We start from the raw sequence: 13,936 nt of genomic DNA, 5'->3' as shown, positions 1-13,936 counted from the left end.
AGATTTGTTAGTGAAAAGTTGAAAGATACAATATCAAAAGGCAACAACCCACAAGAACCCTACAAATTAAGAAATAAGTTTCTGGGTTACTGTTTTCAGGTACTTAAATTTTCCTTGGTGATTAACCAGCCTAGTCAAAAACGCTGCTATAGGTAAAAATACCCCTTTTAAAAATATGGTGAAATTGGCTGGTTGGGGAAAAAGAGAAGTCACTGAATAGTAAGAATTAGATGGTAACGAGAAATAAGGCAACCAAAAAACTTGGACTCAAAACCGACTTAACAAAAAACCCTCCTAAACCTTTAATTACAGTCTAACACTGCCATAACTCAATGTGAACACATCCATGTAACCACCCCAGTCAGAATGAGCACATCCACACCAACCCCCCCTACCCCCCTGCAGAAGGTCCCATATTCTCCAACCTCGGCCACTGTCTTGAATCCTGCCTCGTTGATCTTCACCAAAGGTAGCTGTCTATTTTGACTTTTAATACCATAGATTAGTTTTGTTAGTTTCTAAGTTTTATAGAGATGGACTGACAATAGGTCTTCTTTTAAATCTGCCTCTTTTCCTCCCCTCAACATTATGTTTTTGAGATTCGTCCAGGTTATTGTACATACCAGTGGTTAATTTTTATTGATAGTATCCCATGTGATATTCAGTTCAGTTCAGTTGCTCAGTCGTGTCTGACTCTTTTCGACCCCATGAATAGCAGCATACCAGGCCTCCTTGTCCATCACCAACTCCTGGAGTTCACCCAGACTCATGTCCATCGAGTCGGTGATGCCATCCAGCCATCTCATCCTCTGTCATCCCCTTCTCCTCCTGCCCCCAATCCCTCCCAGCATCAGAGTCTTCCAGTGAGTCAACTCTTCACATGAGGTGGCCAAAGTACTGGAGTTTCAGCTTTAGCATCATTCCTTCCAAAGAAATCCCAGGGCTGATCTCCTTCAGAATGGACTGGTTGGATCTCCTTGCAGTCCAAGGGACTCTCAAGAGTCTTCTCCAACACCACAGTTCAAAAGCATCAATTCTTTGGTGCTCAGCTTTCTTCACAGTCCAACTCTCACATCCATACATGACCACTGGAAAAAACCATAGCCTTGACTAGACGGACCTTTGTTGGCAAAGTAATGTCTCTGCTTTTGAATATGCTATCTAGGTTGGCCATAACTTTCCTTTCAAGGAGTAAGTGTCTTTTAATATCATGGCTGCAATCACCATCTGCAGTGATTTTGGAGCCCCCAAAAATAAAGTCTGACACTGTTTCCACTGTTTCCCCATCTATTTCCCATGAAGTGATGGGACCAGATGCCATGATCTTCGTTTTCTGAATGTTGAGGTTTAAGCCAACTTTTTCACTCTCCTCTTTCACTTTCATCAAGAGGCTTTTTTGTTCCTCTTCACTTTCTGCCATAAGGGTGGTGTCATCTGCATATCTGAGGTTATTGATATTTCTCCCGGCAATCTTGATTCCAGCTTGTGCTTCTTTCAACCCAGAGTTTCTCATGATGTACTCTGTATAGAAGTTAAATAAGCAGGGTAACAATATACAGCCTTGACGTACTCCTTTCCCTATTTGGAACCAGTCTGTTGTTCCATGTCCTGTTCTAACTGTTGCTTCCTGACCCGCATACAGGTTTCTCAAGAGGCAGGTCAGGTGGTCTGGTATTCCCATCTCTCTCAAAATTTTCCACAGTTTATTGTGATGCACACAGTCAAAGGCTTTGGCATAGTCAATAAAGCAGAAATAGATGTTTTTCTGGAACTCTCTTGCTTTTTCGATGATCCAGTGGATGTTGGCAATTTGATCTCTGGTTCCTTTGCCTTTTCTAAAAAGACCATTCCACAATTGTATTTTTTCCTCCTACTGTTGATGGACTTTTGGGCTGCTTTCAAATACGCTGTTGTTTTGAGCGTGCTTGTTTATGTTTTATGATGCAGATATTTCTTTAGGGCACATTCCCAGTAGTGAAATTGTTAGGTGAGGGGATATGCAAGTTTTCAGTTTCCCAACTGAGGCTGTCAAAGTGGTTGACTCAGTTTACACTCCCTTCATCACTTGAAGAGTTCCTGTGGCTCTCCTTGCCTAGACTTGTATTATCAGTCTTTCTAAGCCATTCTGGTGATTGTGTAGTGGTAACGATTGTAGTTTAAATTTGTATTTTCCTGATTACTGATAAGATTGGGTGCTTTTCACATGCCCAGTGGCCTTTTGGATATATGATTTTGTGAATGTCCTGTTCCAAGTCTCTTGTCAGTGTTTCTTTAGGGTTGTTTGATTTTTTCTTATTGATTGATGGGCATTATCTATAAATTCTGCACATGAGCCCTTTGTTGACATATGTGGTATAGATCTTCCTCCGTGGGGTAGCTTGCCTGTTTACTCTTTTAAAGGTCTCTTTTGATGAGTGGAAGTCTTTCTTATAATCTGATTTATCAAATCATTTTCCCTTTAAGACAGTAGTTCTCAACTGCCAGTGAGTTTCAGATAAAGTACAGGACCCCTAGTTAAATCTGAATATTAGATAAGTAGTAAAAAAATTTATTGCCTAGGAAATTTTTGGGAAACACACTATTTTTGTTGTTGTTGTTGGAGCTGAGATTCAGTTGTACCTGGGTGTTCTGTCTGCCTCCCCAAACAGCAGCAGTTCCCTCCAGGGGCCATTTGGCAATGTCTTGGAGACATTTTTGGTTGTCTTGACTGGGGCTGTGACGGTGGGGCTTTTGGCATCAGTAAGTAGAGACCAGGGATGCCGTGAAACATCCTGTAATGCATAGGACACTCCCTACAACAAAAACTTATCCCATTCCAAATGTCAGTAGTGCATGGTTGGGAAACTTGCTTTAAGTTTAGTGATTTTTGTGTGCCTCGAAGAAATCTTTCTAAACCCCAGGGTAATAGAGATACTCCTGTCATGTTGTCTAAAAGTTTTATTATTATTTTACCTTTAATGTGTGGAACACCTGGTGTTGATTTTTGTGTGTGTGTGAGATGAGGGTCAAATTTCATTTTTCTCAATAGATAGTCACTCAGTCCAGCAATATGCACCGAAATGAGTGTCCTTTCCCACTGTCCTGCACTTCCTCCTTTGCCTAAACCAAGTATCCATGGATAAATGTGTCTTTTTGCTGGACTCTGTTTCATTGCTCTGATTGTCTGCATCAACATCATATTGTACTAATTACAGTAGATTTAATAAATCTTGATTTCGAGGGATATCTTAGATTGGGTTTTCCGAGGAACAGACAGTATACAAAGATTTGAGCGCAAGTAATTTATTTATGATGTGATTCCTGGAAGGGATGTGGCTTTAGGACTGTCAACCAAAAATATGAGAGACAGAAACAGGCCAAAGGACTCAATGGAAGTTTCTCTTAGGAACTGGGCACAGACAGGAAAAAGCTCTATTCTCCACTCAGCTCCTCAGATCCACCCTCCACCTTGCTCTGGGACCCATTTTTTGCCCTGCTTCTAAAGTCCTCCTTGGCCTTTGGTTTTCAATTTGGATGGGCAAGTGGGGACACTGACAGGAATTGGGGGGCAAGGGAAGAGTGAGATGGTGGAATTTTCCACTCAGCCCCTTTGTGCCAGACCACCGGTTGTGAATCCTTCTTCTACCAGAGCCCATGACTCCTGCGCTGCAGCCACAGCTGGAGCTAGTGGAGGCAGAGCTTCAACTTCCCTTCTGAAGTCCAGGAACCACCCCTCCCCCAAGTGCCCTCATGCCCAAGGGCGGTGGTGGCTTCTCACTCTTGCCAAGTCTGGGGTCCGTCACCACTTACTATTGCTTTCCTGTAACTCTGCTCCCTTTGCAAGTAGAGCCTCCATTAAACTTTTCCTAAATTATTCTGTGCGACTGTGCTGTTGGACAGACACACCTGACAGATACACCCTTTGAGGATAAAGGCCCAAAGAACAGGTTGATGTGGTTGTTCCACGGCCCAGAGGTGGAGTTAGTGATGGAAACATTCATTTGGTGTGGTGTGCTTTTCAGAGCCAGTAGCCCCAGCAACGGAGAAGGCAATGGCACCCCACTCCAGTACTCTTGCCTGGAAAATCCCATGGACGGAGGAGCCTGGTAGGCTGCAGTCCATGGGGTCGCTAAGAGTCAGATACGACTGAGTGACTTCACTTTCACTTTTCACTTTCATGCACTGGAGAAGGAAATGGCAACCCACTCCAGTGTTCTTGCCTGGAGAATCCCAGGGATGAGGGAGCCTGGTGGGCTGCCGTCTATGGGGTTGCACAGAGTCGGACACGACTGAAGCAACTTAGCAGCAGCAGCAGCAGCCCCAGCAAAGATAAGCTCATGTGTGAGATGAAAATCAGAGAAGATCTTCATCAGGAAAACCATTATGAAAACTAGCAAAGATCTTATTGTCCTGTCTACCCTTGCTAATGGCACAGTTATTGATGAGAAAAATGAACCTGAAATGAACCTGAACTCCTCTTCTGGGGAGCCGTGGTTTTGAATAGCCCTAAAGCCATGTAACAGAAACAAATTCCCCAAACTACAGAAATTTCCAAATAAACTGAAAGCACTGTAAAGGTTGAATAAGGACAGAAGCTGTCCATCATTTAATAAAAGACATATACTTAGTAATTAATAGCTCCAGCTGCAAACCATGTAATCTGGCCAGAGATCCATTGGCCTGGTGGACTGAGATGAGATGTTCAGTCACGTGAGAAGAGGAAAAGTCCAGGGTCTTCCCAGGAAAAACAAACCCTGCCTTAGAACCCCCATACTAACATGCATTTCCCCCACCCTTACTACATACACGGTGCTGGATCTTGGCACATAGTCAGAAACAAGCAGTTTTTTAAAAAGTTTTATTTATTTTGTGGCTGTGCCTCGCAGCCTGCAGTATCTTAGTTCCCTGACCAGGGATCAAACCGGTGCCCCTTGAGGTAGAAGTACAGAGTCTTAACCACTGGACCGCCAGGGAAGTTCCTAGCCTCCTGACTTCTGTCCCTGCCTTTTTGGTAGAACCCAGGGTAACTGGCTGCTTTGGACTCCGATTGTTAGGATTTGTCCTGGGTAGGTCCTGGGTTGTTCTTTTCCATGGCATGGGGAAATCCTCTTATATCTGAGCTAATTCTACTCTAGATGTAACATTTTCCCTCCTCTTATCAAACCCCAGCATCTGATATCCAGAGCAATGGCTTTCTCTGCATCTCTGAATCAAATCTACACTGGTTGATCTTGTTTTTTATGGGTAAACTAGTTGATCAGTGTGCCATTAACAGCTTTTTCCACACTCTCTGTCCAAGAAGAGCTTATTTTTTCTGGACTCATGGCCCTGCAGAGCAGCCCTGGAAGAGGCCAGAGAGCCGACCCATGGTCCTCACGGAACAGTTCTTGGATGGCGGTTTCCTGGGCAGGGGAAGTGGCCTTGGATGAGAGCAGCTCCTGGGGAGGGACTGCGAGCCCCCAACAGGCCACGCTTACCGTGACCTTGCAGGGCTCCTCAGCTGTGCAAGGCACACCTCTCTGAGCCTTCTTCCTAGGGTCACCAGGCCTGGTACTTGGAAAACTTTGTAATATCCTGAGCTTCCTCGTCTACTGGGGAGCTCCATGGTGTGTCCACATCTCTCTATGAGCAAGAAATGGAGGCTTTTGTTTCTAGAACTGTCACTAAGTAGTATACACGTACTGTTGACTTTAATTCTAGGAGGAGCATTAGCTGTTATCCCCATTTTATGGATGAGCAAACTGATATTCAGAAAGGTGAAATGAATGCTCAAGGTCAGGGTCAGGATGTACCCTAGGTCTGCCTGGTTCCTTCACTGCCCTGTGACTTTGCCTCTCACTGTCAGGCGAGTCTATGCTTCTCGGTTCTTTGTCTTGTCACAACAAAGATTTGGAGTGACGGACATTAAAGCCCCCTCGGCATGTCACAGCTCTTGGGTCTTGGACAGACCATATTATAGCTCTCAGGTCTTGAACGGACCATGTTATAGCTCTTAGACAAATCAGTGTTACAGCTCAGTGTTACAGCTCTATTTTGCTTAGAAGATAGCAGGAAAATCCATGTTCAAGACACGAGGGCACCTCGATCCAAAGACGCGAAGAGAAGAGCGCCCCAACGCACGGGGGAGGGGGAGAGAGAGCTAGCTTTGGCTCCTCTTTTTATATGTTTTTCTCTCCCTGGGCCTGTCCTATGTAAATTGGGCCAGCCAGGAGTGTTGTTGGTTTTACCCGAGGTCCTCACTCCGGTCCTCAGACCTTCCTTTGTTCTATATTCGCAGGCTTTTCCCTTCCTTATCTTTTAGCCACCACCATTTTGGACTCCTTTTCCCTAGTCTACCTACCTAACATCACCATTCACCATTTTCTTATTAGCTGTGTCATCTTGAGCAGGTCGCTTAACCTCTTTTGGCCTCTGTTTTGAAAACGAATTCTAGTCTCTGTTGTGACTCCCTCCGAGGGTTGTTTTTGTCTGACTTCCAAGGAGACAAGACATAGTAGACCTTGTGCCTGGGCCTGTGACCGTACTTCTCTGACTCCCTGGGCCCAGCCAGCTTGCCCCCACCCCATGCTCCCCCTCATCCAGGCCCCTGGTAGCTCTCGGCCCCTGATCCAGAAGAGGAGGAGGAATGAGGAGGGGTGGGGTGGGGGAAGATCTCATCTCTGGCTGCTTGTGGTTTTCAAGATTGACTTGTCACCTTTGTAGTTTCTCTTAATGCTGGGAATTATGCAGGACTGCTGTGAATGATCATATGGTGTATGTGCTGGGGCTTTGCCAAGGAAGAAGTGGGGAGTTGAAATCCAGCCCACGCTGGGCACCTCTTGCTTGGCTCAGAGGCACCATCTGCCAAGAGGATGCATCTGCCCAGAGGGGACAGACTTTTAAAACTCTTACAAAGGCTACACAGAAGTTCGCTGTGAGCTTGGAATGTGTTGGTTTTGCAGGAGCCCAGGGCTTGCAGCTCAGCCCTCAGACCCTGGAATCCAGATGGAGAAGGGGAGTAAAAAGTAAACCCCAGATGCAGGGGGTTTATAGGTGCAGTTCCAGAAGCCACTGGGATCCCTCCCTGGGAACTGCCCAGCCTCCCAGATACATGCAGAGGGGTTCTCAAAGCCTTCGGCTCACTGCTCTCTGCAGACCTGTGCATGGAGGGCCCCATTCCAGACTGAACTCCCTAGAGCAACCACAGTCAGTCACAGTCTATATTTTTACTTGCTCCAGAGAAGTTACTTCCTTATTCATCTCTCCCTTCCCAGTCCTTTCTGTATGGGCTCCAGATTAACATGCCTCAAACCCATACTTCACTACATTCCTTCCTTCCCTGGCTCAGAAACATGTTGAGCATTCATTGCACATGATCACACACACACACACACACACACACACACACACACTCACACACTGTCCTAATTTTAATTTCCCTTCGACCTACCACCTCCTGTCCCCAGGTCTCACCTTCAGACCTTTGCCTCATGGATCTGTATCCTCACCCACTCCTTTTCACTCTCTAAATAGCAACTTCTGCTATGGGCGACACAGAGCCCCCTCATTCTGGGCAGAGGACCACTGATTTCAGGGGGTGCTGTAGGCCAGGTAAAGCAGCTCTGGGGTGCAGCTCGGTGCCTCAAGTGTCTTGAGGACTGGATGTGAAGCAGGTGCTCTGTGGGGCCTGTACCAGACGGCGGCTTCCTGTGTGATGGGGGCTCCCCGGGCGGGACTCTGGGGCCTGAGGGTGCCAGCAGCCTTGGTTAGGGAGCAACAGAAGGAAATAAACTACAAGTGGCAGACTTTTTCCCCTTCTCTGTTGACACCTGGTTCCTCCTGAACTTTTCTCAAACTTTGAGCTATCCAATGCAGTTTTTCTTATGGAAATGTTTTTCTTAAGTTATGTTAATGAAGCTATGTATTTGCTTTGGAATCTGCCTTCAAATCGGTTCCACCTAAGACTAACTTTTTTCTTTCCTCAAACCTTGGGCTGATAATGGCTCAACAAACCAGTATTCATGTCAATTGTTCTATGGCCAGGGATGACACACCAGGTGCCCTTCTATCTCAAAAGTGCATGCTGTGGGAGAGGGGCCTGGTGAGACTCCCGCAGCCTTGAGGTGTCCCTCTTATCTGATTAGCAGCTCGCTAACAGACGTAAACAGACGGAAAACAGCCTTGCTAAAAACTAGCAAGTGGGTGTTATTTTTGCCCTCTTTTGATGTCTATGTCAGAAGCTTTCTCTATCTCTATCTCTATATCATACTTTAATAAAACGTTGCTACACAAAAAGCTTCGAGTAGTCAAGCCTCATCTCTGGCCCCGGATCGAAATCCTCTCCTCTGGAGGTCATGAATCCCGGCGTAGCACACGGCTCACAACTGCAACCTTTCAGGCCCTTCTAGCTGTGAGTGGGCTCCAGGTCCCCCAGAGGCACCCCGGACCCCCTGTATGGGAGGATCAAAGGTGGAGAACTTGCAGTTCCCAGGGTCCCTTGGCCCCTACTGTGGTAGTATCCCCAGGAGACCACAGCCTGTAAGCCAGATGGCACACTTCTAGAGTCCAGAAGGTGACAGGGGCCAGTGACTAAACATGCTGCCCCCCCATATGCTCCAGTCACTGGCCACGTGTGGCTACTGAGCACTTGAAATGTGGCTCATCCCAGTTAAGATGTGTGGAAAGTGTACTATACTAGTCCATAATAATATTATGGATATATTGGGTTAGATAAATCTTTTCACTTTTTTTTTTTTTTTTTACAGTTTTAATGTGGCTGTGAAAATATTAGAAAATACACTTGTGTGTCACATTGTATTTCTGCTGGTCTGGGTGTAGAAAACATAGGAGAGGGCCTTGGATGGCTGTTCACACTGTGAAACAGGTGATGTTTAGGTACAGGTTAGAGGAAACAGGCAACACATGGAGCCTAGACCATCGCAGCTGCCAGGTGCTGGCCCCAGTGCTGCTCTGGGGCAGGAGGGCATGGCTGGTGCAGCTGCTTCCTGCTCTGGGTGCATCTCAGAGCTGAGCCTCTGCTGGTGGGAATGGCAGCATCCTGGGTGTCTGAGTGTGTGGTGTGTGCAGACGAAGATCTGTGAGTCTGGGGAGGAAGCAGACAGATCCTTTCCAGGAGGCTCTTGTTACCATTCTGAGAGGTGACTCATCCAGACCCTGCTTCCCTCGGGCCACCCTGCGTAAATGACCACCACTCACAGCAAATCACTCTGAACCACAGTGTGTGGGGGGACTAGGGGTTGGGAGGAGAGGATTCCTAGCCAAGAACTAGGTGTGAAGGAGGCCGTGATGCTCAGTGCATCCACCCACAGGGCTCTGGAGCTGTCAAGAGATGCTTTCAGGGGGACCCTGATGGTTCATCTGTCCTAAGCGAGTTGCCAGTTCCCAGCAAATCTGCAGCCAGAGTGAAAGGCTCAGGACCTCTGAGAACCAACACCAACACCAGATTCCTTCCCCCACCCTCTTCCAGTCCCCCAGAGTGTCTCTGGCCCAGAAGGCTAGGATTCTTCCCCTGCCATCCCTCCACCCTAGCCAGAGCACAGGGATTGCAGAGTGACTCCATGGGCAGGCAAGGTGCCTTCTCCCTGGGGCAGCCTGGCCTTCCAGTGGAGTCCTGGTTTGTGGAGGAGGTGCGCCCTCTGCAGGACTAACCTGCAGGCGCAGGTTCCACAGCAAGGAGGTGGTGGCTGGTTCTAGAGCCCATACCTTGCAGCTGTAGGAAGACACAGTCTTGAAAAGGCCTTTCCTCCTGTGGCTACTGCTTCTTGGGTTGAAGAATAAAGGATCATTGTTGTTTTTGTTCAGTTGCCAAGTCATGTCCGACTCTTCTCGACCTCGTGGACTGCAGCATGCTAGGCCTCCCTGTCCCCCACCATCTCCTGGAATTTGCCCAAGTTCAGGTCCATTGTAATGCCAACCAACCATCTCATCCTGTGTCGGCCCCTTATCCTCCTGTCCTCAGTCTTCCCCAGTATCAGGGTCTTTTCCAGTGAGTCAGCTCTTCGAATCAGGTGGCGAAAGTATTGGAGCTTCAGCTTCAGCATCAGTCCTTCCAATGAGTATTCAGGGTTGATTTCCTTTAAGAGTGACTGGTTTGATCTCCTTGCTGACCAAGGGACTCTTAAGTCTTCTCTAGTACCACAGTTTAAAATCATCAGTTCTTTGGTGCTCTGCCTTCTTTATAATCCACCTCTTACAACCATATTTGACTACTGGAAAGACCATAGCCTTGACTAAATGGACCTTTATCAGCAAAGTGATGTCTTTGCTTTTTAATACACTGCCTAGGTTTGTCATAGCTTTCCTGCCAAGAAGCAGTCATCTAATTTCATGGCTGCAGTCACCATCCTCAGTGGTTTCAGAGCTCAAGTAGAGGATATGTCACTGCTTCCACCTTTTCCCCTTCTACGTGCCATGAAGCAATGGGGCTGGATGCCATGATCGTGTTTTTGTTTTTTTTTTTTAATAGCTTTAAGCCAGCTTTTTCACTCTCCTGTTTCACCCCCATCAAGAGGTTCTTTAGTTCCTCTTTGCTTTCTGCCGTTAGAGTGGTATCATCTGCATATCTGAGGTTGATATTTCTCCTGGTAATGTTGATTCTAGCTTGTAACTCATCCAGCTCGACATTGCTCATGATGTGCTTGGCATATAAGTTAAATAAACAGGGTGACAATAAACAGCCTAGTCGTATTCCTTTATCAGTCCTGAACCAGTCAATTGTTCCATACAAGGTTCTAACTGTTGCTGCTTGACTCACATCCAGCTTTCTCAGGAGGCAGGTAAGGTGGTCTAGAATTCCCATATCTTTAAGAATTTTCTACAGTTTATGATCCACACAGTCAGAGGCTTTAACATAGTCAGTAAAACAGAGATAGATGTTTTTCTGGCATTCTCTCACTTTTTCTGTGATCCAGCGAATGTTGGCAATTTGACCTTGGTTCCTCTGCCTTTTCTAAACCCAGCTTGGACATCTGGAAGTTCTTGGTTCACGTAATGCTGCAGCCCAGCATGCAGGATTTTGAGCGTGACCTTACTAGCATGGGAGATGAGTGCAATTGTCCAGTGGTTTAAACATTCTTTGGTACTGCCGTTCTTGGGAATTGGGCTGAGGATTGACCTTTTCCAGTCTGTGGCCACTGCTGGGCATAAATGATCATGGTGCACCTGAAGCCTGCAGTATCTGCCCAATAGCTGCCGGTTCTTTGAGTTGACATTTACTGGACTAAACACATTTATAGCCATTTGTGGTACAGTCTGTAAAGTAGGTCTTTTTGTTGCTAATTTATAGGTGAGAAAACAGAGATGCAAAGAAATTATGTGTGTTGTCCAGAGGGCCACACAACAGTTGTCTGGAGTCTGACTCCAGAGTTCACGGACTAAACCAGTTTACCCTGCAACCTGCTTAGGGTGTGGCCTCCCAGGAAGGAAATAGGGCAGACAGCTCTGGAGACTGTCATTGTGGTGGCCTAAATGAGGGGAGGCTGATGGAGAAGTGGAGGGGACATGGGCCCTGGGGTAGGAGTAACACCAGGCTGTTTCTGAGTTCTCCTGAGAAGAACGTGTCAGTCTCCCAAGCCCCAACTGCGTGTGATAAGTCCCCACGGCTTCCCTTCCCCTCACCAAGGCAGCTTCATTCTGCTGCACATGCTCTGTAGTCAGCCACAGGGTCCCTGTGGAAGAGAGAAAAACCCACCCATTGATTTGGTTTTCACATTTCCTCCCATTTCTCAGAGGGAGAAACCGAGACCCAGCTGTGGGTCACCTCACTGGTCGCTTGCAGCCCTCAGGCCTGCTCCTGTCAGTGAGCGGGACCGAGTATTGGAGCTGCGTCATTGCTGAGGAGAGAGAAGTCAGGAGTTGTCGCTGAGTTTTTTCTGGGTCTTTCCTTGGGAGCCTCGCCCCTTCTCTCCCCATCACAGCAGACCTTGGGTGTCTTCTAAAGATTCCTTCCCTCCTTCCTCCTGCCTTTGTTCTGACAGGCTAACATCCTCCTCTACTGAACTTAGGAGTTTTGAGAACTCATCTTCCCCAGTTCCGCCTCGACACTTCTGTGCCACTTCGGCGTTGCTCTCACCTCGTGCTGCTCATGACAGTGACCTTCACCACGCTCACCTCTCCCCCTGCCTCTTACCTGCACCCCCAGCCTCTGCACGCACTGCCATCACCTGCCATTGCCGGCAGCATCGCACTGTCCTCCTCCTCCTGACTTCCATCAGTCTCCCCTCATCTCCATCCTTTCTGCCACAACCATTGTCCACATTACCTCTAGCATCCCCATGTCACCCATAGCATCACATCCCATATCACCCCCGTAGTTACCATCACCAGCGCCACCGCCACCGTCACCTCGGTCACGTTCACCATCACCTCTGTCACATTTCGGAGAAGGCAGTGGCACCCCACTCCAGTACTCTTGCCTGGAAAATCCCATGGATGGAGGAGGCTGGTGGGCTGTAGTCCATGGGGTCGCTGCGAGTCGGACACGACTGAGCGACTTCACTTTCACTTTTCACTTTCATGCATTGGAGAAGGAAATGGCAGCCCACTCCAGTGTTCTTGCCTGGAGAATCCCAGGGACGGGGGAGCCTGGTGGGCTGCCATCTATGGGGTCGCACAGAGTCGGACACGACTGAAGCGACTTAGCAGCAGCAGCAGTCACATTTACCGTCACCTCCGTCACTTTTACCATCATCTCCGTCACATTTACCGTCACTAGCGCCATGGCCACCATCTCCTCCAGGCCCATCTTCACCTGTCATCGTCACCGTTCCAGGAGCTTCACCCTCCCCGCCCCGCGTCATCTTCTCAGCCATCCCCAGCCCTGCCACGTCCGCCATCATCTCTCCCATCACCTCCACCACCTCCACCACCCCTGCCAACACTACTCTTTCCCCCAGAGAGAATGACTGGCATTGCACCAGGGACCTGGGTAAGGAACCCTGGCAGGGAACAGCCTCCTGCCCGACAGATACTGGCTCCCAGATTTCTCAGAGAAGACCGCCAGCAAGTGGGTGTCAGAACAATCCTTCCTCTTGACCCTTCCACAGGATGCCTCTGACAGGAGACAGCTCAGCCCTCTGTGTCAGCCATGGCTATACCTAAAGAGACAGCTGCTGTTTGGATGAGGGATCAAGGCCATTAATCTGGGACTGCCCTTGTTTGCATAATGATTGCATATATTTGCATCCTATTTGCTCTCAGCTTCTAAGCACAGCACCGTGGGTGTTTAGGTGCCATTTGCATATCACTGCAGGTGAGGCTCAGGCCTTTGAGATGCGGGCACTTATTAATTCCCCGTTCTTTTATGTGCTGGTTCAGAAAAGAACTTGAAATGCCTAATTCTAGAGTCATTCAGATGCACGGTTCTGAGGGTGGGGGAGTTGGGAAAGTCGTTAAAAGCCAGTGGGGAGAGGGCAGCTGGAGCCTTTGGTGTGTCCAGGGTGGAACCGATGGTGGGGGGGTTGGCTGCAGAGACAAGCTCTGGTTCTTAGTATCAGTTCAGAATAGTGGCCTACACAGCCACTCCTGTCCTCCCCCGCTATGATCCCTTCACTGTGTGACCTTGGGAATGTCCCTCCCCCATCCAGTGTGGAAGGCATTAAGCCTCTAAACTCACTCCATCCACTGTCTGCTCTGAGTGCAGGGGTTCTCCTGACTGCATACTGGAGTTAACTGAGGAGCTTTTTAAAAATACTAGTGCCCTGGCACTGCCCCCTGAGATTCTGATTTCATCAGTGGGCCCTGGGTACGGGTTATTAATAAAAGCTCCCTGGTAACTTTAATGTGCAGCCAAGATTAAAAGCTACTGCCTCTGGCTCTATCCTCCCACCCTCCCCCCTGCCCCCCACAGCCTCCCAAGACCCACCTCCCTCATTTCCAGTTGCTGCTAATCTTTCTCTCACTATAGGCTTACTTAGCCGCAGGGTCTGGCAGGACCATTTGGATGCTAGTGCTTCTGTTG

This window comes from Bubalus kerabau, chromosome 10 (assembly GCF_029407905.1).
Source record: "Bubalus kerabau isolate K-KA32 ecotype Philippines breed swamp buffalo chromosome 10, PCC_UOA_SB_1v2, whole genome shotgun sequence".
Lineage (NCBI taxonomy): Eukaryota > Metazoa > Chordata > Mammalia > Artiodactyla > Bovidae > Bubalus > Bubalus kerabau.
The sequence above is the reverse complement of the archived record's forward strand: the minus strand, read 5'-3'. Positions refer to the sequence as shown.